Raw genomic sequence first — 25,046 nt, forward strand, 5'->3', positions numbered from 1 at the left:
TGGATCCCTTTACGTTTCCCCACCGAGGGTTTTTTAAGCTTCTTGGATGAATAAATTAATACTTTTCGTCAGATTTGAACAATTTTTAGATGTTATTTCTTTGAAAAATTTTCTGCTCCTTTTTCTTCTCTTCCTGGTACTCCCATTTTGTGCATATTAGTGCTTTTAATGGTGCCTTAGAATTTTTTATGAGTTTCTGCTTATTTTTCACTTCTTTTTCTCTTTTGTTTTAGATTGAACAATCTCTATCAATTTATTATTAACTTTGCTGATTCTTTCTGTAGTACTAGTATAAAATGTAGAAGCATTGACGTTGACTAGGAAAAATGCACTTCCAGAAAAGGCGAAGAGGCAGGTAACAAAGTTGTCCTCTTTTTGAAACAAACAAATATCTAACTTTGTAGAGTTTGATACTCCTTAAAAAGATAAACATACACCTAACATATGATCTAGCTACTCCATTTCTAGATGTTTACTATAGACAAATGAAAGCATAAATCCATGAAAAGACTTGTATGCCAAAATTCATAGCAGCTTAATTTATAAAAGTCAAAACTGGAAGCAACCTGTACGTCCTTCAACATTTGACTGAACAAACACACTGTGTTATATCTAAACAATGGTGTATTACTGAGTAATGAAAATTAATTAATTATTGACATATGATATACTATATAGTAATATCAAGATAATTATGCTGAGCAAAACTGTCGATAAAAAGTAATATATCCTGTATTATTATGTTTATAGAAAATTCTAGAAAATATAAACTAACTTTTAGTGAAAGAAAACCAATCAGTAATTGTTAGGGCATGGGGTGGGGGGTACATGGGAGAAGATGGAGGGATTTTTGCATTGCAAAAAGCAACTTTTTGAGATAATGGATATACTCAATATCTTGATGGTGATGATGGTTTCCTAAGTATAAACATATGTCAAGCTTATCAAATTGTACAGCTTAAATATGCATGTTTTACTGTACAAGAATTACACTCAATAAAACTGTTAAAAAAATGAAATAGAACAGAGTCCAGAAATAGAGTCATAGTTACATGGGCAATTGAATTTGCACGAGGGAGCCAAATCAACACACTTACTACAGAAAATTGTTTTCAAAAAGATATCCTGAAACAACATACTTCATATTAAGGAAGGAAACACAACTCAACCTTTTCTCACACTGTACCAAACTATTAATCTGTGATGGGCCATAGACTTAAACATAAAAGTTAAAGCAACGAGGTTTCTAGAAGAAAACATGGGAGAACATTTTACAACTTTGGGATAATCAAAGATTTTCTGAAAATCTTTGAAAAATCTGAAAGGAGTTGGTAATCATTCACCATGGATTATTAGTAATCAGTAAAAAAGTGGTAAGAAGAATTTCATCCAAATTAAAAAAAAATAATGACATTGAAGACTACTTATATTTCATAAATTTGTATCCATAAAGTACATAGAACTTCTACAACTCAGTAATTAAAACTCAACCAACCCAATTAAGAAAATAACACTTAGAAACTTGGATGGACACTACATAGAAGAAATAATGACATAGTAAAAGAGATAGGAGAAAAAAGGCAGTTTCTGAGGAGGGAGGCAGGAGAAAGCTTTCTGGAATGACATGACTGTTCTATATCTCTACAGGGATGTGGGTTATGCATTTGTCAAAGCTGATCAAACTGTATACTCCAGATCTATTTATTCTACTCTATGCAACTTAATCCTTGATTAAAAAAAAAAGACACATCGGTACCATGTTTATCCTCTGTAAAATCTCATGAAATATAATCACAGCCTAGACTTAGAAAAAACACAATAGTTCAATATTATTATTTTATGTGCCTATGCAATTCATATTAAACCCATCATGATGATGAAGTGGCCCTGATGAACTTTTGGAGCTTCCCAATCTTGCTTTATAAAGCCACAGATACCTCTCAATGACAGAGAAAACCTTATTTTTTTTTAAAGATTTTTTTTTTAATTTATTTATTTGACAGAGATAGAGACAGCCAGCGAGAGAGGGAACACAAGCAGGGGGAGTGGGAGAGGAAGAAGCAGGCTCATAGCGGAAGAGCCTGATGTGGGGCTCGATCCCATAACACCGGGATCACGCCCTGAGCCGAAGGCAGACGCTTAACCGCTGTGCCACCCAGGCGCCCCCAGAGAAAACCTTATTATGCAGGATCAATGTACATTATTTTATAAATTCCAAATCATTTTACTATTTTCCATCTCCATTAATGACAAATTTGACTAAAATTCCTCAGGAAATATATACTATCAGTGTATGAACATTAAAGGAATTAATTATGATTGATTTTATTAATTATCTGAGCCTAATGTCTTTATAGTAATAGGGAATGTTTAAAACACCGAGTCAGTAGTGAATGGCACTCCAAGTGGTTACTTGAATACATTCCACAATTCATTGTTTCTTCTTCAAGAACAAAATGAATTTTTAATGTCATTCACATTTTTCAACTAAATATTATGTTTTAAGATAATTACAGATTCACATGAGTTGCAAGAAATAAGACAAAGAGATCTTGTATAGCCTTTAACCAGTTTCCCCCAATGGCACATTTTATATATCTTATAAAACTGTATTACAATATTATAACCAGGATGTTAACTTTGATACGATGAAGATACAGATCATTCTATTACCACAAAGATCCCTAAGGTTCCCCAATTATAGCCACATCCTCCCTCTTTCTGCTTGCACCCCCTACTCAACCCCTGGTAACCTCTTATATTTTTTTGTATAATTTTGTTATTTCAAAAATGTTATGTAGATAGAATCGTACTGTTTGTACCCTTCTGGGATTGACAATTGTTTCACCCAGCATAATTTTCTGGAGATGCATCTAGGTTATCATGATTATACATATAATATATAAAATAATTTTATCCATTATTTCTGAGAATATTCCCTAGTGTAAATGTATCACACTTTTTTTTCTATCATTCACCCATTAAACAAATCTGGGTTGTTTTTAGTTTTTGGCAATTATGAAATAAAGCTGTTATACATATAGTTGTACAGGTTTTTGAGTGAACATAAGTTTTCAGTACTCTGGTAAAAATGCCTAGGAGTGCAATTGCTAGGTTGTAAAGTAGTTGTGTCCTTAGGTTCATAAGAAAGTACCAAACTGTTTTCCACAGAAGCTCCACAATTTTACATTTCCACCAGCAATGTATGAGTGATTCTCCTTTACCACATCATTGCCAGCATTAGGTGTTGTCATTATTTTTTATTTTAACCATTTTGACAAGGGTGTAGGAATATCTTTTGTGATTTTAATTTGCATTTCCCTAATGGCTAATGATATCGAATATCTTTTCATGTGCTTCTTTTGCTATCTGTATATACTTTTCATGTCTTTTGTCCATTTTCACATTAATTTGTTTTGTTTTGCTGTTGAATTTTGACAATTCTTTATATAGTCTACATACTAGTTCTTTGTCAATGACATGGTTTACAAATATTTTCTTCAAACTGTAGATTGTCTTTACATCCTATCAACAGAGTTTTTCACAGAACAAAAGTATTTAATTTGATGATGTCCGATTTGTCAACTTTTTATTTTATACATTATGTTTTGGGTGTGAAGTTTCATATCTTCCAGCCCTAAAATGCAAACATTTTTCTGTTTTTTCCTAACACTTTAAAACTTTTATACTTTACATTTAAGTCCTTAATCCCTTCTGAGTTGATCCAGTTGAGTTAATTTTCTTTGTCTGATTGTTTATGGATGTGGAATGACTCTGGCACCATTTGCGGAAATAGTTATCTATCCTTTCTTTATTTCACTTCTTTTGTACATTTGCCCAAATCAACTGGGCTCATTTTTGTGGACTTATTTCTTGGCTCTCTATTTTGTTCTATTGATCTATGTCTACCCTACCATCACAGTCTTGGTTACCATATCTATATAATAAGTCTTGATATCAGGCTGACTGATTCCTCCCACTTTCTTCTTTTTATAGTTGTTTTAGCTATTCTAGTTTCTTGGGTTTTGTTTTTTTGTTTTTTGGGGTTTTTTTTTTTTTTTGCCTTACCATAATATTGTTGAATAGCTTTGTCTGTATCTGTAAAAAATCCTGCTGGCATTTCAGTGGAAATTTTACACAAACTGTGTATCAATTTGAAGATAATTGAAAACTGTACAATGTTGAGTTTTCTAAGAACGAACATGGTAAGCCTCTCTAGTCACTGTATCTTTGATTTTTTCATTAACATTGTATAGTTTGTAGCATGTAAATTGTATATGTATTTTCTTATATTCACACAAAGTAATTCATATTTAATAACTGTAAATTTTGCAATTGTAAAAATATTGTATTTAAAATTTTGGTATCCATACATAGAAATAAAATTGCTTTTTGTGTGTTTATCCTACATTTTACAACCTTACTGAACTTACCTATTAGTTATAGGATATTTATTTGATTCTTGAACGCATGAATCCTGGCTATGAGAGAAGTAACATTATATATTAAACAATGAGTTTGAGCATATAGAGCCCAATGGAAGACATTTCTCCGGCCCTGAGGTACTGCCACTTAGCTGGCACTGAAACTGAGTTGTCAAAGGCCATTCCACCATTCTGTCAAGCTAGCTGCTTCAAGCTGATGGAGAAATATGGAAAGACCAGTGAAATCCATGAGCACCGGCCTACCTGCTGCAAACCATTTGCTGGGGTGCAAGCTTCACATTCAAGCAATGCTGTGTGGAATAAAGCATTCTGTAAGTCCACAGATGGTAGCTTTGGCAGAAGCACTGCATGCAGGGAAAATAAACCCTTATCCAGAGTGTGTGTCTATTCCAGGAAGAACAAAATGCTGCCCTTTCCAATGTAATCAACCTGCCACTTGGTAGCTAGCTGAATGACTCAGGGACTGATGCCACATCAGGTACTCCATGTTGGTTTCTGTGGCTGGCAGACTGGACACTCAGCTTAGCTATAGTCAGGTTCGCCTTGGTGAGATGAAGCCAAGTTGCTGAGCTCTTGCATAACTGCCATCCTTGTCACTACAGACATTTTGTTCATGAGCCCATTGGACAATGGCAAGAGTGCTTGAGGAAAGAGGCTGACTGGAATTCCCAGAGTAGGTTGTCTTATATATTTGATTGTTAAACTGAGGTCACTCTTTAGGGACCATTCACAATCATGTTCTTTTAAAGTCTCTGACCATCCAGCCAAACCACTGACCACAGGTCATGAATCAGTATAAGCCTATACCTCTGACCATTTCTTTTTTTCTAAGCAAAATGTACAGCCAGGTACAATAATCCAAGTACTGCCTACCAGGCGGATTGTCCTTCACTGCTGTCCTTCAGGGATGTCCCAGAAAGGCACAATAGTGCTGAGCTTCCAATTTCAGGGCAAGTACCTTCATTTCTAGTGCAGAACTATTAGGAAATCAGACCCAAAAATTCTCTTCCTCAGTCAATTGATTGTAAGGAAACACTCATAAAGCCATACATGTAGTAGGGAGAGAAAGTAATGAAGCAGAAGTAGGTTCCATGGGTATTTGGACCACTTTCTCATGAAATAGACCTGTGCCTTTAGGGCTAGTTGAGTCCAATCTCATGTATACCACTTCCATTTCATAACAGAACGCTATTGTGCGTACCAACATTTATGGGTCGATGGATCAGACAATTAGTTCATCGTGAACAGTTGAAATCACATGATAGAAAAATGTTTGCTTCCTGTCTCTGGGACTTATGCTCTGTTCCAGAGACCCTTGTTCCAAAGAGAGAAATACTTCGACCAGGAGACACAACAATGATTCCTTGAAATGGAATTTAAGACTACCACCTGGCAACTTGGGGGTCCTCATGCCTCTGAATCAACAGGCAGAGAGGAGACTTACTGTGCCAGCTAGAGTGAGTTCTTGTCATTATCTTGGGGGAATTGGGCTGCTACTACACCATGAAAGTAAGGAGGAATATATATCTGAAATGCAACAGATCTCTTACAACATCCTTATATGGCGATATACCGTGATTAAAGTCAATGGAAATCTACAACGACTCAATTCAGGCAGGCATTCTAAGGAATTCAGACAGAAATGAAAATGTGGATAACTCCACCAGACAAAAACCCACGACAATCTGAGGTACTTGCTGAGAGCAAAGGAAATATGGAATGGGTAGTGGAGAACGTATCAGTTACAACCATGTGACAAGTTATAGAAATGAAGACAGTAATGATTCTGAGCATTTCTTCCTGTTTAGTTATGAATATGTTTGTATATATGTGTACATATGTAGTAAGCCTTTGTTTTCTTCTTCTATTGTTACCTGACAGAGGATGGTTTACTCGTAGTTAACTTTATATCTCAGTAATAATAAGTATATATAATTTTATCTCAGTAATTAAATTATAAGATATCAGAAAGAAGAGTGAGCGTCACCCACGGACTTTGCATCTTCTTCTGAGGAAGGGGTTAGCACATTTTCAGCTGTACACAGGATAGCCATGCCAGGTTAGGTGGAAGTATGACTCTGTTATCTTTATTTATAGATTAAGAATGGTCTCAGAAGATGTGTATTTGTGCCAAATTGACAAGTCGTCAACTGTGATATTCAATTTTATGTAACAACTTGGCTAAGCTACACCCCCAGTTATTTAAACCTGAATCTAGTTGTTGCTGTGAACGTATGTTTGTAGATATTATGATTATCTCCAGTGAATTGACTTTAAGGAAAGGAGATTTTCCCTAATAATATGGGTGAGCCTTATCCAATTAGTTGAAAGGACTGAGGAGTAAAATTGGGGTATTCCTGAAGAAAAAGAAATTGTAGCTGTGGACAGCAATGTCAGCTCCTGCCTGAGAGTTTCCTGCCCTACGGATTCCAGACTAGCCTCAACACCCCTCAAAGTAGTGTAATCCGATTCCTAGAGACAGATCTATTACATATGTTACAGGCTCTGTATCTATGGCGGAAACCTGACTGATGTTCCAGGATTTTGTTTGTTTCTGTTTCATTTTTTTTCTGTGTAGAGAACTCTCTTTTGCTAATTATTTTAGAGTAGGTCTGCTGGCAACAGTTTTTCTTAGTTTCCATATACCTGAGAATGTCTTGATTTCCCTTATCTTACTGAAGGATATTTTCTCTGGGCATAGAATTATGAACTGACTGCTCCTTTCTTTCACCCCGTAAAAATATTTGGACACTACTTATTGGCTTCTTTGATTTTTGATGAGAAGCTAAGTATTATCTGAATTATTTTCCCCCATAGGTAAGGGTTTTTCTTTCTTTATCTCTTCTTTTGAGATTTATTCTCTGTCTTTATTTTCCATAAGTTTGACTGATGCATTTTCTTTCTTTCTTTTTCTTTCTTTCTTTCTTTCTTTCTTTCTTTCTTTCTTTCTTTCTTTCTTTCTTTTTCTTTCTTTCTTCTTTCTTTCTTTCTTTCTTTCTTTCTTTCTTTCTTTCTTTCTTTCTTTCTTTCTTCTTTCTTCTCTCATAGAGAGAGAGGGTGAGTGAAGGACAGAGGGAGATGTAGAAAGCGAATCTTATGCAGGCTCCACAACCATATCCAGAGTAGAGCCTGACATGGGGCTCATGAGACCCTGAGATCATGACCTGAGCTGAAATCAGGAGTCGGACACTTAACCGACTGAACCACCCAGCAACCCCCCCCCCCACTAATTTACTTTTTTTTTTTAATGTATGTATACATGGGTATATATTTTTTAAGATTCTCTTGTTTTATACTTAGGAGTAGATTACTGAATCCTATGATAACTCAATGTTCAACATTTTGAGGAACTGTCAAACTGTTTTTGAGAGTGGATCCACGTTTTTACAATCCCATCAGCAATGTTGGAGAGTTCCAATTCCTCCACATCCATGTCAACACTTGTTATTGTCTCACTTTTTATTATAGCTCTCTTAAAGGTGTAAATATTATCTCACTGTGGTTTTGATTTATATTTCCCTAATGACGACTGATGTTGAAGATTTTTTCATGTGCTTGACCTTTTGTATAACTTACTTGAAGAAATATTTATTCAAATTCTTTGCTCATTTTTAAATTTTCTTATTGATCTTTTTATTGATGACTTGTAAGTTCTTTGTATTTTTTAATACAAGTTCCTTATCAGATATATAATTTTCAAGTATTTTCCCCCATTAAATTATCTATTCATTTTCTTGATAATGACTTTGAAGCACAGAGGTCTTTAATTTTGATGAAGTCAATTTATCTAATTTTGTTGTTGTTGCCTGCTCTTTTGAGGTCTTATCTACGAAACTATCACATATTCAGTTTTGCAAAGATTTATTCATATGCTTTATTTTAAGAGTTTTATCATTTTAGCTCTTACATTTAGGTCTACAATCCATTTTGTATTAATTTTATATAAGGTATGAAATAGAAGACCTTTATTTACATGTGGATATCCAGCTGGAACAACACTGTCAATTGCAGACTAGTCACTTCTCCATTTAGTTGTTATGGCACCTGTGTCCAAAACTAACCCACTATAAATGTAAGGGTTTATTTACTTCTGCTTTCTATTCCATCAGTCTGTATGCCTATCTTTATTCTAGTACCACATTACTTTGATAATTACAGCTTTGCAGTAAGTTTGTAAATAGAGAAGCATAAGACTTTCAACTTTATCCTTATTTTCAAAATTTTTTTTTTTCCAAAAATGGACCCTTTCAATCTTGAGACCAGCTTGTCAATTTCTGCAAAAAATGCAGGTGAGATTCTGATAGGGATTTCTTGTACTGAATTTGTAGATACGTTTGTGAAGTATGGCCATCTCAACAATACGAAATCTTCTGGTTCATAGACATGAGATGTTTGCACATTTATATTGGTTTTCCTTCAACATTGTTTATAGTATTCAATAGACAAGTCTTGCACTCTCTTTGTTAAATTGATTTCTCATTATTTTATTCTCTTTGATGTTAACCAATGGAATTGTTTTCCAAATCTAATTTTTGCATTGTTCACTGCTAGCGTATAGTTACGCAACTGACTTTTGCCTACTGATTTATATCATGTAATCTTTTGAACTCCTTGTTAATTCTAATTGTATCATTGTGGGTGCCTTAGGAATTTCTGTATACAAGATTATTTCATCTGGAAACGGTTTTAATTTTACTTCTTCCTTTCTAATCTGAAAGTCTTTTTCTTTTTCTCCTCATTACCCTGAATAGAACCTCTAAGATAATATTGAATAGAAGCAGTAAAAACAGACATCCTTGTGTTCTGTGCAAACTTAAGATGAAATTTTTCAGTCTTTTACCCTGCAGATGATGTTAGTTATGAATTTTTCATAGACACACTTAAGTGGGGGAAGTTTTTCTAATCCTAATTTGTTGAGTGTTTTTTTGTTTTTGCTTTTTTTTAAAGATTTTATTTTTATTTATGTGACAGAGAGACAGCCAGCGAGAGACGGAACACAGCAGGGGAGTGGGAGAGGAAGAAGCAGGCTCCCAGCGGAGGAGCCTGATGTGGGGCTTGATCCCCGAACGCCGGGCTCACGCCCTGAGCCAAAGGCAGACGCTTAACGACTGCGCCATCCAGGCGCCCCTGTTGAGTGTTTTCTATCACGATAGGGTATTGAGTTTTGTCAAATGCTTTTTCTGTATTTATTGAGATGAGCATGTTGCTCTTGATATTTGTTCTGTTATTGACAAAATCAGCTCTAAGTTTTATTAAAGATCCCCTGTACACGATGAGTCATTTTTCTCTTGCAGCTTTCAAGAGTCTCTCGTCAATATTTTCATTATGCCATGTCTGGGATCTGGATTCTACTAGGAATTCTTTGAGCCTCTTAAATATGTAGGCAAATATATTGTATCAGATTTTGGAAGTTTTCAGCCATTATTGTTTGAATATTTTTTCTGGTCCCCTTACTCCCCTCTTATTCTGGGACTCCCATTATGCTCAAGTATGCTTCCTGGCTTCTTACATTTGTCTGAAGCCCTGCTCATTTCTTATCTATTCTTTTGTCTCCCTGGTTTTTAAATTGCATAATCTCTACTGAGCTATACTTCAGTTTTCTGATTCTTTCTTATGCCAGTTCAGATTTCCACCTGAGCCCTTCTAGTGTTAAAAAAAAAAAAAATCAGTTACTGTGCTTTTCAGCTGCAGAATTTCTACTTGGTTCTCTTATGGCTTTTCTCTGCTGGTATCCTCTACTTGGTAACATGTTGCTCCTCCACTAGCCTTTCATTATTCTGACTTGGTTTCCTTTAATTCATTGAGTCTATTTATAAGAGCTTATTTAAATTTTATGCTTAATGTAAATCTAACATCTGAGCTCCCTTAGAGACAGCTTGTACTGGCTTGCTTTCTGCTTGTTCATGGCCCATACTTCCTTGATTTTTTTTTTTTTTTGTATCTCATAATTATCTGTTAAAAAGTTCACATTTTAAATGATATAATATGATAAATAAGAATTCTTCCTCCTAGTTTGTTGTTATTTTGTTCCATTCTTGTTTGCTCAATGATTTTTCTGAACGAGATTGTCGACTTCTCTAGCCCTCAGTCTGAGATATATGAGACAAAAAGAAAATCCAGGGTATTCACTACCAAGTTGCTCTCTGGGTCCTGAGGCCCATAACTAATCTTCTTTCTTCTTTCCATCTTCCACAGCCTTCAAGTTTTGTTCTATAGGTAATATCCAGGGATTTTTGTTGGTGTTGTACTTAGAGGAGGAATAGAGAAGTGTATTCTAGATGTATTCCATCCATCCAGAAGTTGAAATCTCAGTGTCATCTACTTTTATCTATTTTGGATATGGAGAATTTGCTGGCAATTCAGTGATGATTTTTAAGAAAAATGAAAGGTTACAACTATTATTTCATTAAAAAGAAAAAAATTCTCTCATTTTGACAGATCTTTGAAATACCTTTTCAACAAGGTCTTACTTGAGCAGAGCTCACCTCCAATACATTGGTGATTTCAACACTTTATCAATTCCTAATAAACCAAAATTTTTGCAGTGTTTCAAAAGTAAGAGAAAAGCATAGTTTTTAAAGTATTTTTTAAGATTGTAAGGAATTCAAGATTCTTTTTGTATTAGTTTGCTGGGGCTTCCATAACATAAGATCACAGACTTGGTGGACTAAATAAGAGAAATTTATTTTCTCAAATTCTGGGAATTTGAGGCTAGGAAGTCCAAGATGAAGGTTTCTGTTGAGAGCTTTCTTCCTGGCTTATGGATAGCCATCTTTTCACTAGATTTTCACATGGCTTTCTGTGATTGCATACAAAGAGAAAGGACAGAGAGAGAGAGAGAGGGATTAGCACTCCATTCTTATGACCTCATTTAACCTTAATAATCTCCTAAAAACCATAACTCAAATATAGCCACATTGAGGGGTTTAGAGTTTCAACATATGAATTTTGCGGGGCACAGTTCAGCTCACAGAACTCGCCTATTTACTTTTGTCCTGGTACCGAACAGGGCTTAGCATATAATATTTATAATAAAATGTTTTTATTGGGTGAATGTTGGAATATAGGGACGTACGCATGAAAGAATGAATAGATACAACCATGAATGCATCAATGACTAGAAGGACTATTTCTAATCTTCTCCAAAGGTACTTTCGCAGGGTCTAAAAATAATAATAATCAGTGCCAGGAAATGTGCTGATTGTTTTACACGAAGTATCCTAATTAACCTTCACATCAACTCTACCAGGAAAGTACTTTATCCTCATTTTATAGGTAAGAGATCTAAGGTTTAAAGAGCTTACATGATTTACTCAAGATCACACATATACCAGTTGTAGAACACCATGATTTAATTACAAATCTGAGTCCAAAACCCACAACACTATTACTATATGTTCTTTCCTAGGTCAAATCCTATGAAAGCTAGAGCTATGTACCTTATCTGTACCATAAACTGAATCACGAATATAGAGTAAAGGTAACTCTAATTCTAACATTTAAGAAGCCTCCAAATTTAATTCCTTTTACATAACGCTATAGCATGTTCAGTACTATCAAACTGACCTTTTATTTAGTTTGGTAGAGAGGGGAAACATTAAATTCCAACAAACCAGTATTTTAAGCTCCAATGGATGATAGTGCTTGGTTTGTGAAGAAGCCTCAGTGGAATCCTGGGAGCGTGAAGGAGGAAGGGCAGAAAGTTAGGTCAGAAGGTGAAGGCACCGGGGAAAATGCCAAAGGGAATAAATAGAGCAAGATATTGACTGCTTTCTCTTCGAAATTTTTTAAAAGCATTCAGGGATGGAAACATCAGCACTGACTTGGACTTTATTCCCCAGCCTCGAGAAGATAACTTCTTGCTGATTAACTTTACTCAGTTTAAGAGTATGAGAGACAAGCTGTATTATAAATAAATATTAGTCTGGAATTTAACCATACTCCAGTCAATCAGTAATGGCTTTTCATGCCTACTGTATAATGTTTAAAATGTATTATGGTTACTTTTTGTCTTGCAGACTGATTTTTCTAAGTAGGAATTTCTTTAAGTGTAAGTGTGTGTTTTAAACAAAGATCAGCTGAGATCACACTCAAGTGCTGGTGGAGGAAGAGGTGGGAAGTCAACTGTGCTTCACTCACAAGTGGGATAGCCCACACCCTTAGGAATATACATGGTGTCTGATGGGAGGACAATTTTCAGCAGATATACCTCTGAGGAGTGGTTCCCAGCAGTGTTTTAGGAAGCATGCATCTGAACAGCAATGGCGGCCTCCCTGGACCTGGGACTTTTTTATCACCCACCACCCGGCAGGTTTCCCCAAGTAAGGGACCAGTCACTCCTTGCATCAAACATCCGGGGAAAGTTGAGATGAGCATCTGAAAGTGAAGAATGATTTTTCTGGTCCTGGGCTGACCCCATGCTTAGCCACTTGGGACCAATTTTTTTTTTCTTTTTCTTTTTTTTTTAATTGAGTGATCCCACTTCCATTTTCTTCTTCTCCAAAAAGAGGCATGGAGGGCTACAAATTGTACTGGGACAGGTCAAATTATACCAAATAAAAATAGAGGTATTTATAATATGAATACTCTGATGTGTGGACCAACAGCTTCTTTATGCATCCTAGCCATGATTTGTCTGTGATTCCAGTATCTCTTTCCATGGACTTTCACAGAGATGAACTTGCCTTCCCGCCAGAGAGCTGCCAGCTTTATGCCCCAGGTGGGGTGGCGGTGGGGACAAGGTTGCTTAAAGATTTTACTTATTTATTTGACAGAGAGAAAGAGAGAGAGCACACAAGCGAGGGAGTGGCAGAGGGAGAAGGAGAAGCAGACTCCCCGCTGAACAAGAAGCCCAATATTGTGCTGGATCCCAGGACCCTGGGATCATGACCTGAGCCAAAGGCCAATGCTTAACTGACTACCCAGGCACCCCAACAACCTTATTTTTTTAAACTGTGTATAGCTTGTTTGGTTTCCTGTGCATCCCATAACCCTAGGAGGGCTGTGACTATGCCTTCTTCTTTCTATCCCCTGGGGATGGTGAACGCACACCACGCACACCCAGGATTGGACCACCACCGTGAAGCAAGTAGCTCAGCGCTCAGATCATTTGATGTGAACCTGACCATAAGGAAAGGCAGTTGAGAAATAACAAAGTTCCTTGTTATTTTGTTGGCATTTTTTTTCTTAAATCACCTTTTCTAAACCTTAGCCTCAACAGTTCCTCTTGATCCTTGCCTTTATCTTGTTTATCTGAAACCAATACTGGGCCCTGCTCACATCAATCAATGTTGCTCCCGGAATGATGACAAAGGACTCCCAATTCTCTTGTTTAACAGCTTATTCAACACCTATTGCCTTCCGAGACCTTTTAAGATCTACACTTCCTGACTTCACGGCTACCAATCTGCTAAGGTGAAAAAAGAGACAGTTTAGTTGAAAAATAGAGCTAGAGTTCTCCACTTGTATAATAGTAAGAGTAATGGGTATGGCAAGAAAGGCCACATTCATGACGGAGAGGGGGAGACGTGGAAACAGAAATTCAAGATTTAAATCCTCCAATTATTGGACTAAAGAGAAAAGTTCCACAAAATCTAAATAATCCATACCTTGCTAATCTAGAATTGATAATAAATAAGACAGAGGATGGACTGAAACAAATCTTTGCATAAAATAATTTGCTGGACAAATTATCCATGTACACAAAATAGTAGGCAAGAATATTTATTTAAGGGGAAAATTCCAAACACTTGAGAATCATGTATTTGCATATAATAATGGAATTATTTGTATATGCAAACTGAAGATCATGGAAGCAATCCTTCTTTCCAGAGAAGGGACTGTGTGTATCAGAAAATAGCAGATACTGCTTTGCTCTGAAAATAAATTTTGTAGCTCTAATTATTAAAGTAGATAGCCTTTTCTTCCTAATTAATCCAAATTAGTCTAGTTTTACAATATTTTGTGTTGATTATATACTATTCCCTAAGCAATTTAATAGCATAAATCTACACACACACATACACAATGACTGTACAATTTCAGGACCAAATGCTTCCACTATAACTTTTTTGTTAATGCCGTCAATAAATCATCTTCTACAGTACTGTGTCACGATACCATGAAGGGGTAAGCATGTGCTATCAAATATGGAGAGACGAGACCCACACAGGGTCAAGTACCAATGCCTATGAGACTTTCCAGTGGCCTACAAACTCACTTAAACTTACTCATCAGTTTACATGTCTCAACATATGCACAGAAGTTTTTTTATAGATTACAAAATCACTGTACTATGTGCATGTTATGTAAACAATAGAACCAATAGAGAACTAAGAAGTAAAAGAAAAAGCATTGGGCAGAAGATTTATTTTATTTATTCACAGTCTAAATAACTTTTTTCATTCACTAAAATTTACTAACAGAATATCTAAAGCAGAAACAGTCTTTCTCTTTCAAAGTCTGCAGACACACGAAGGTCTGTCTCCAAGTGCAGTTTATTCCAATTACCCAGTTACAATGGTTGTCATAGTTGAAAAAAACTCACAGAAGCTTGCCACATTCTGTCAATATCATCTGCCAATTATACGAAAGTTGGTATTGAAATCCAACAGATGTATTCTCAGTTTTGTCACTCAGTTCATCGTGCAGACTAATCAAAAGGTGTTACATTTTTATATGCTCAATAAATGGGGCTAAAACCCACTGAGATTGTAATTTGAATGATGTTTTCAAGCAATTAGAAAAAGTATGTTTCCAAGATTTTCTGCCTGTGTGTGATGTGTGCACATGTGAAAATTCATATGTGCCCACGTATCATGTGGTAAACATTTGGTACATGTTATATAACAGTGAAAACTTTCCCAAGTGTTCTTTTTCAAGATGCCATCTCATCCTCACCTCTAGGTGTGTCTCTTGAGTTCTTTTTCTTATACATTGACATTATTATTTTTCAATATCAGGTGTGTTTTTTTAGGAGTTGTTTTTTAAAACACTTGTCTATTTTATAAAAGTTAGTTAATTAATGCCAGATTTATGCTATATTACACGTGAACTTAACCAAGAGCATGTGAATTGTAACATCTCGTGGCATGCTAAAAATGAATACAAGTCAGAGTCCCTCCTAGAGACCCACCTCTCCAGGTGAGTGAATATCTGACTATTGATAAATGGTAACCCAGGTGCTGATCCACATATAAAATATTAATAACGTTTAATTGTCTTTTTTTATTGAAGACAAATAATCACACATTGTAATGTATTTTTCCACACTTGAGTAGATTTTCTTGTCACCCCAATGTAATGCACCCCTCTTTGAAGAGCACAGATTTAAATAAATGCTTATGGTCAGCTCCCATAGAAGATTCTGCTTTTTCTGTCCTAGCTTCCTGTAAAACAATACTTTAGTATAGGTAAATAAATAATGCAGATTCCCCAGAACAATATAAAAATGTGAAGAATTTAAAATAATAATAATGTGAAGAATTTTTAAAAATCGTGTATTTCAGTAGTTACCCAAAGCATGGTTCCCCTACTTCTCTAAATGTATGTATATTGCTGACATTTTTCTCTGGGTTCTTCTTCTTCTTCTTTTTTTTTTTTTTTTTTAAGATTTTATATATTTATTTGACAGAGAGAGACAGCCGGCGAGAGAGGGAACACAGCAGGGGAGTGGGAGAGGAAGAAGCAGCCTCCCAGCGGAGGAGCCTGATGCGGGGCTCGACCCCAGAATGCCGGGATCATGCCCTGAGCCGAAGGCAGACGCTAAACGACTGAGCCACCCAGGCGCCCCTTTTCTCCGGGTTCCGACAAATACCAAACATGGAATAAAACCCAGAACACAAATAAGATCACTGACTGTGCAAATACTTTTAAAAAGTTTTTTTTTTCCTCTTTAGAACATACCCATTCTTTCTGTCAGTCTCCAAAAACAATTAGGAATCTACTTAGTGACCTAACAAACGATTTATTCTGAACAATTAATTCTTTTCACTTTAATGATAATATTTTCTAAGTGTCCATAAAATCACAATGGAATGAAACACTTCAGTGTCCATGTCTTCTTTTAGCACAGATAAAAACTCAAATAATGAGGACAGTAATGTAGATTCTCAAAATGGATTTAAGCTGCGTAATAACCCTGTTCATCTTTTCTATCACTGAATGCCGCCACCAGTGAAGCTGTTGCCTTATGAATCATTTAATTCTTTTTCTCACATTTCAAAATAATATTCTCCCAAGTATCAGAAACAAAAAGTTGCTAACCTCAGTCATAACGTTGTCAGTTGTACTGGCATTATTATAATACTAGAAAAGACCAGAGCCTTGGTCAGATGCTAGCTTAACTTTTTTTTTTTTTTTTTTTTTTTTTTTGCAAGTCAAAATACGGGGAGGGGGTAAATTCTTCCCGTGATAGAATTTCAATGGCAGTGCCATTTCATCTCCATTGGAGTTCCCAGCATGTGTAACAAAAGGGAAACAGAACAAATCTGTTCTCCATCAACACAAGGTTAATTTTTTTCTAATTGGTAGAGAAAAAAAAATCTCATTTGACTGCCCCATATTTCATTCCAAATTAAAGCATAACAGTCCAGCATCATCACTTCTGACAAGCTATCTTTTATTGGACATGCAGCGAGTAGGATTTCCCTTCCTAGTCGTGTTTTCTACACTTTCTCAATCATAAATACAAATACACATTTGAAGAAATAACATACAGCTTTGGCTCTACCAATGAATGGACTGAGTTTCCAAGGCTTTTGTGCAGCTGTGTACCCTCGCATGATCGTACGTATTGATTTAAGTCCCAGGAAAGCAGAGAAAGATTGATTTAATAGAAAACATACGGTGAAACATCTATCACGTGTGTCCATGTTTACATTTCGAGTGCTCGGTGACCACTGAGATAAAGGAACATACGTGCAATCATCTGATATGATAGAAAGGGGGTGCGATGCAGAGTCAAGTAGCCTGTGCTTGAGGTAACTTACTAAGTAGTAAATTTCATAAAAATGAAACAAAACAAAACAAACAGCTGTTTGAGTCAATCTCTAAAAAGACATGAAAATAATTACATTTCTTTCATTGGGTTGTGGTCTGGCTTGTGCATGTGAAAGCCTACACTTCACCATTTATTTAATGAACAGTTTTGTTTTTTTACTTTACTATTTTATTTCATTTTATTTTTTACAACGTAGATTCAATGAACCTTGATTAAGCAATTCCTATGCCCCAGATTCTCTGATAGGTACAAGGGTAAAGATATGAATGTTACATAGTCCTTGCCATCGAGGGACCGTCCGGCTGTCTTTATCACTACAGCTATACATGTGGTAGCCGCAGCAGCCACGGTCAAGGAAGTAGCAGGTGACACTGACTTCAGCAAAGACAGAAAAGCATTTTTTCAGGGTGCCTGGGTGGCTCAGATGCTAAAGCGTCTGCCTTCAGCTCAGGTGGTGATCCTAGGGTCCCGGGATGGAGCCCCGCATTGGGCTCCCTGCTGGGTGGGGAGCCTGCTTCTCCCTCTCCCTCTGCCTACCGCTCTCCCTGCTTGTGCGTGCTGTTTCTCTCTGTCAAATAAATAAATAAAATATTTTTAAAAAGCGTTTATTCCTTCATCACCATACACTGATTGAATGGCTCCCAGATGACCAAGACAAAAAGAGCATGTAATAGCTTCCCTCAAAGAGTTTAATGGGGAAGAATGGCAGGTAAGAGAGTTGCCCTATCCTTAAGTAACGGCTAAAGAGCACCGCCTGTTATGGAGCGTTAAAGAACAACCAGTAGGGGCGCCTGGGTGGCACAGCGGTTGGTTAAGCGTCTGCCTTCGGCTCAGGGCATGATCCCGGCGTTATGGGATCGAGCCCCACATCAGGTTCCTCCGCTATGAGCCTGCTTCTTCCTCTCCCACTCCCCCTGCTTATGTTCCCTCTCTCCCTGGCTGTCTCTATCTCTGTCGAATAAATAAATAAAATATTAAAAAAAAAAAAAAAAAAGAACAACCAGTAAATCTTGCCCAAGAAAGTGACTTGAGAACAGTCCCCTTTGCAGGTGTAGAAACAGCGCTATCACAGCTGGACAGGCCTGGAAGGGCATGGAGTGCTAGAGCTTCTTCTGGAAGCAGCGTGAAGTGACTGGAGCAGAGGTGGTGGCTAGAGATGGAGAGAGGAGTGAGAATTCAAGACCAGGATAGTCCAGATGGGGGAAAGCGTTCGCTCCCCAGCTCTGGAGACCGCTGCCACGTATTGAAGGATTTTAAAGAGAAGCACTACATTTTTTCCTGTGCTAGGGGAATGGGGATTATCTCTACCTCATGTGGCTCATGCGGGAGGTTGCCTGTGGCCTTTCTCTACCAGCCCAGGCCTGTGAGAGGAAAAGGGAAATACGCCCAGGCTGTCATGGCAGGGGCTCTGGGGGGTCTGGGGCAGCAGCCTTGAACGTTAGACCCACTTGTGGCGGCAGTGAGGGATGTGGAGTGTTCCTATAACCCTGGGGGGACAGCTCCATGCTCAAAGAGCTCCAAGGTCCCCCTGTTTCTTTTCATTGCTCTGGCACTTAAGATGGGACCAAGACACTACCTAAGTTTTCTAAAATGTAGGGAAGAGTAGGAGAAAGCTTTCACAGTGAGCCCACGCCAGCAGGCTCTCCATCTTAGGTCCATTCACGTATCAGTTAAGTTGTACGATAAATGCTTGAGGAACACTTTTCACATGACCACATGTGTAAGAAGTCAGAGCAGCGCTTCTCAAAGGATGCTCCTTGCATAGGAATACCCTGGAATCTTGTGAACAGGTAGGCTTGGGACGGAGCCCAAGATTCTGTATTTCCAGCAAGTTCCCAGTTGACGCTGAGGCTGCTAATTCAGGGACCACACCGCCAGAAGTAAAAACAAAACAAACAAACACAAAAAACAAAACAAAAAACAAACAAAAACAAAAAAAAAAACAGAACAAAACAAAACAAACACCCAAAAAAATCAGTTTATAAACAATATGTATGGTCCTTGATGATATGGAGGTGATAATCTTAATGGTGACACAGACAATATATAAATTGGCAACGCAGGGTGGGAGGTGTTATCATGCAGGGAGACACAGGTACTCTGTGAACCATACCAGTAATTGCAAGCATGCGGTTGTTGTGAGACACTCCTATTTACACTTTTTCTTCTTTAACTCGCAAGGGAAGTATGTGTGCTTCAAGGCTTCAGAGTAGAAAGACGATTCTCCTTCAGTTGAGCTTCTTTCAAGATCGAAAAACAATTTGCAACATAAAACTCGATTAGAAGAAACACAATATGGTCCTGGGGTAAAAGAGAGAAGGAAAAAAGCAAGTGTGTGCCAACTCCCAGAGTCAGAGCAAGAAAGCGTTACTATTTTTTCCCCCTCTCCTTTCTTTGTGCTTTTTTCCTCCACACCATTCACATTGATTTCTGCTGTAGGCGGATTTGGCTAACAACTTTGAACCGAGAACTACGGTGATTACTCATAAGCCTTATTAGCAAAAAAGAAACTCGAATTCCCCAGTCTCTTTCTCGCAGACTAACCTATTTTGGGAACTCTGTAGGGTCAGGGCTATGGACAACCTGGACCACAGTATGAAAGGGAGGATTTCTAATTGGGGGCTGTATTTTCTCTTCAGAATGTGTTTGAGACAAAGCTCTTCTAGAGTTTATCAGGAGAGAATCATAAAGATAATTTTTCACTGAAAACAGTTTATCACAGACATCATTCTTTTTTTTCCATACAAATAAAGGTATGTCTGTATCTATCTATCTATCTATCTATCTATCTATCTATCTATCTATCATCTATCTATCATCTATAATAAGCACATAATTCCAAGAATCTGCTTCTGAGACATACTTGACTGTCAGTCTGGTTCGTTTCTACTCCCACTTTGTTTTCGTCACCAAGGACTATTATCTGGTATTTTCTGGGGCCGCTGTAAGGATACATCACAAACGAGTGGCTTAAATAATGAAGATTTATTGTTTCACAGTTCTGGAGGCTGGAAGTCTGAGATCAAGGTGCTGGAAGGGCTGGTTCTTTCTGGGAGCTGTGAGGGAGAATCTGTTCCAAGCCTCTCACTAGCTGCCGATGGTTTCCTGACCATCTTTGGTGCTTTTGACTTTTGAGCCCTGGAAGCTTCGCCCTCCTCTCTGCCTTCCCCTTCTCATGGCATTCTCATAGTGTGTGTCTACGTCCAAATTTCCTCTTCTTATAAAGACAGCAGTCATATTGGGTCAGGGTCCCACCCCACTTCTGTATGACGTCATTCGAACTGATGACATCTGTAAGGACCCTATCTCCGTAAGGTCACTATCGGAGGTACTGGAGGTTAAGACTTCAACATAAGAACTCGGACAGGTGAGGGGCACAATTCAACCCGGAGCAGCCGCTGTGATGGCCCATGGTTGCCATCAAACTTGCTCATCAAGAACTTTCGGCTGTTTCTAACCCTGAAACATGGGCTCTGGAACCTGCCGGAAGTTGCATCCAAATCCCCGTCTAACAAATGCCTGTGGGAATGACTTTGGGTAAGCAGGTTAAACCCTGTATCTTCCTTGGTGGAGATCTTAAAACTTACCCCACAAGGAAAATTAAGGGAGGTCGTGTCATGATGTCTACAGCACCATTTGAACTTAGAAACTATTCCTTAAAGCAGGAGGGCCATTTCAGTCCGTGTTTAATTGCATGCATCCCTCTACCTGAAGATATTTAAGATTAATTTTTTTTAAGTTTCAAGTGTCAGAATTATATTCATAGGGGCCTCTCTCCTCAACCCATGTCATCAATTTATAAGGAGGGAGAGAAAGCAGAAGCCTCATTACACCCAGAAAAACCTTAACTGATTAGCAGTCTTAAGCGTGAGCAATCTCCAGCCATTACTTTTTTTTTTCCATTAAAAAAAATTTTTTTTTCCCAGCCATTACTTTTAATGGGATTACTCTTTCCTATGAACAAAAAAGCAGCAAAGCCTGCGCTACTTAATAAAGTTTTCTTATCTTAGTCACAAGGGACTTTTCTTTCCTGACTGACACTGCCTCTTCACTGCGTGTTCTCATAGACACTGGAACAATTTGTCCGAAATCTAGGTAGCAATGACACTTTGGAATAATTTTCGCACTTTTACTTCTACCTCTCTTTGTTCTTCCTTCTTCCTTTGAGTGAAATGAGTACCAGCCAAACTAATATCTATCTTACACATTTATATGAGTGTTAGAAAGAGAGTATTTCATTCCGATTACAGAATTCAATTTAAATAATATTAAAGGTGCCAGCGCAGAGTCCTGACAATTGCGACCAAATGCCTTATTATTACAAGGTACAGGCAGGCCTGAAACTTTGTCCCATATAGGAAAATCCATTTAAATTTAACTAAGGTCATTCAGGCTGAGTATTTCGAGTGCTAAACTGTAAAGGGCCGTAAACGTAAAAATGTACTGTTCCCAAGCGTGTGAGAGCTAGAAGTGTCACAACTCCTGTCTGCCCCCCGTAGGTTTTGATTTCTTTTTTTCTCTCTCTGTCCCTCTCCCTTTCTCCCCCTCCCTCCTTTCCTCCTTTCCTCCCTTCCTCCCTTCCTCCCTTCCTTCCTCTCTGTCTCTCTCTCCTTTCTTCCTCCCTCTCTTCCTTCCTTCTTTCCTTCTCTCCTTCCTTCCTTCCTCCCTCCTTCTATCCCTCCCTCCCTCTCTTTTTCTTTCTTTCTTTCTTCTCTTTCTTTCTTTCTTTCTTTCTTTTTTTCGATTTATAATGACCAATTTGTTCAGAGTCATTCTGCCCATACTTTAAGGAAAGGCGTCCGGGACTATAATGACTGAATGGAGCTAGGGAAACATATAGAGAATTTTTTAAAAAATTGTTTAGGGTGAAAGTTAAGATCCATTGGAAGATAGAAACCATGCCACCGACATCCCTGGCATGATGGCAAGGCCACTGACCAGCCCAAACATGAATTCCACGACAGGTGAAGACGAAGCATAATTTGTAGCCGGCACTGCTCCAGGTGCTGGTGACATGCCCATGAGTAGGACAGTCCTACCTTTAGAGCCCATCATCTAGTGGACAAGTGCAGCTACATCAGACAGGACCAGGCTTCCAGGCTTCCAGGCTTACAAGACAGGTGGATGACTACCAGAAGGGCCTGCAGGGGACAGAGTGGTTGAGTTTGTCCAGTAACAACTGGAGAGTGCCCCCCTCCTCCCCGCACCTGGTGGAAATTGTAACTGTGATGGACTTTGTAAAAGGAGGGAAGTTCCAACAGTCAGAGAAGGGGAGACAGGACATTTCAGAAAGAGGGAATAGCATGAACAAACTTCCAATTATAAAATAGATAAGTCACAGGGATGAAAAGTAGAGCATGGGGAATATAGTCAATATAGAAAGAGGGAATACAGTGAACAAAGATTAAGAGGTACAAGTTTCCAGTTATAAAATAAATAAGTCAAGGCGATGGAAAGTACAGCATAGGGAATATAGTCAATAGAGTAATAATGTTGTGTGGTGACAGATGGTGGTAACTACACTTATCGTGGTGAGCACTGAGTAATATACAGAATTGTCAAATCACTCTGTTGTACACCTGAAACTGATAAACATTGTACATCAACGATACTTCAATTAAAAATAAAAATGAAAAAACACAAATGTTAGAAAGGGGACTGTGAGTCATTCAGGATAACTGATCTGTAGGTAGCTGTAGGTTAGGGTGGAATGATAGGGTCTGCGGCCAGACTGTGATGATAGCAAGACCGTATCTAAAAAGTGGTAAGTGGGAGAATTGCAGTTTTAAGTGAACATTGGGATGAATGCTGTTTAATTCTGAAAAGTTATAACATATATTTTAATGTTCACAACACATACAGCTATTACGACTAAAAAGTCAAATGATGATAATTTTCCTTGCAGATAACATTTTATTCGATGCCGTGACCAGCAGTAAACTGCCCCACCTTACCAGGGAAAAAAAGGAGCAAACACTACTGAACACTTACATGTGGAAGCTACAGGACATATGTCACTGCCTTATCAGATGAATGAGACATGGTGCCTTTCTCCAAACAACTCCAAGTAGTCTAGGAAGAGGAAAGAGGTAACCATCATGGAGTTTACTGCACTATGAAAGACACAGGTGCAGAAGTTCAAAGGAAGGAATGATTGCCTGTCGGAAAGGGACAAGGAGAACGTCATGAAGGCGGTCCATGTGACATGAAGGGCGGCTGGGCAGACCCTGTGAATGTGAAGGATGGCATGAGGAGGGTGGTGAGAAGAATTTGGGGTTGAGAAACACTTTGGCATAGAATCTCTGTCACAAGAGTAGTGGGTGCAGTGGGGGGTGTTGGGGAGTGGAAAAGATAAAACTCGATAAGGTCAGCAGAGGTCCAGGAAGGTCAGGCTGTGGACTCCGGTCTTGGTTTTAGAATATGTGAGTCCTTGCCAAAGAGTGAAGGGGACCAGCTCCAGCAGACTTGGATTTGCTCGTGTCCTATGGCAAATGAGGGGAGAAGCAGAGATAAAATGAAAGGCTCTTGCTGGAGACCCAGCGGAAGGTGATTGCGGCTGAAAAGGGGTACAATGGAAGTGGAGAGAAGTAGGTATGTCAGGAATATGTTTTAGGATTTGAGCAAAAAAGAACTTTCTGATGGACTAGAAAAGAGACAGAGAAGAAAAAATGGATGACTTCTGGAATTTGGACTTGGGTAGATGTTGGTGACATTTACTGAAAAGGGAGAGACCAGGAGGTGTCATAAAGTGAATGGAGTATGAAATGAAGAGTTTTGTGCTCATTGGTGAGTTTGGAAAGAGTAATTTGGTGGAATGGTGAAGGAAGGAAGCCAGTTCATATAGGTTGAGGGTAGAATACAACGTGAGAAAGATTCTTCAAAGTCACGTAAACCAGAACTCGTCTTTTGTCACAAGGCTAGTGTTGCATGTACGGAGCAAGAATGCTGAGATATTTACAAATGCATCTAAATATATTTTCACTTTTGTATCCTATTTTTGTGAAATACACACTAATTGGTATTAATGTTTATGAGTTATTCAGCCAATATTTATTGAATACCTTTATGATTGAGCTGATATTTTAAATTATGAGGTATGTTCTCTATCCATTGAAAGGATAAGAGGGTGAATATTTTAACAATGTACTTTCTCATGCTTGGGTCTCTATTCCAGATTATATAACCAGGTAAATGGACAACACCTCAAAGTTTTCTCATGGGGTGTATCTTAGAATAAACAAATTCAGGGGAGCTGGGTGGCTCATTCAATTAAGCATCTGACTCTTGATTTTGGCTCAGGTGGTGATCTCAGGGTCATGGGATCGAGCCCCATGTCAGGCTCCATGCTCAGCCCAGAGTCTGTTTGGAATTCTTTCCCCCTCCCTTTCCCTCTCCTTCTGCTCCTCCCCCAACTCACTCTGTCTCTAAAATAAATTAAATAAATAAAATATTTTTTTAAAAAAAGGAATTAATTAAAGGATGAATGAATAACTTGGACAAAATTAAAGTGGATTTATGCTCATTATTCAGCACAAATTTAGTGAAAACTTATCTATATGCAGATGCTTCGAGTGGGGGAGGTAAAAGACAGAATTTCCCGA

The sequence above is a fragment of the Ursus arctos genome, unplaced genomic scaffold (genome assembly GCF_023065955.2).
Source record: "Ursus arctos isolate Adak ecotype North America unplaced genomic scaffold, UrsArc2.0 scaffold_28, whole genome shotgun sequence".
NCBI classification, from domain to species: Eukaryota; Metazoa; Chordata; class Mammalia; order Carnivora; family Ursidae; genus Ursus; species Ursus arctos.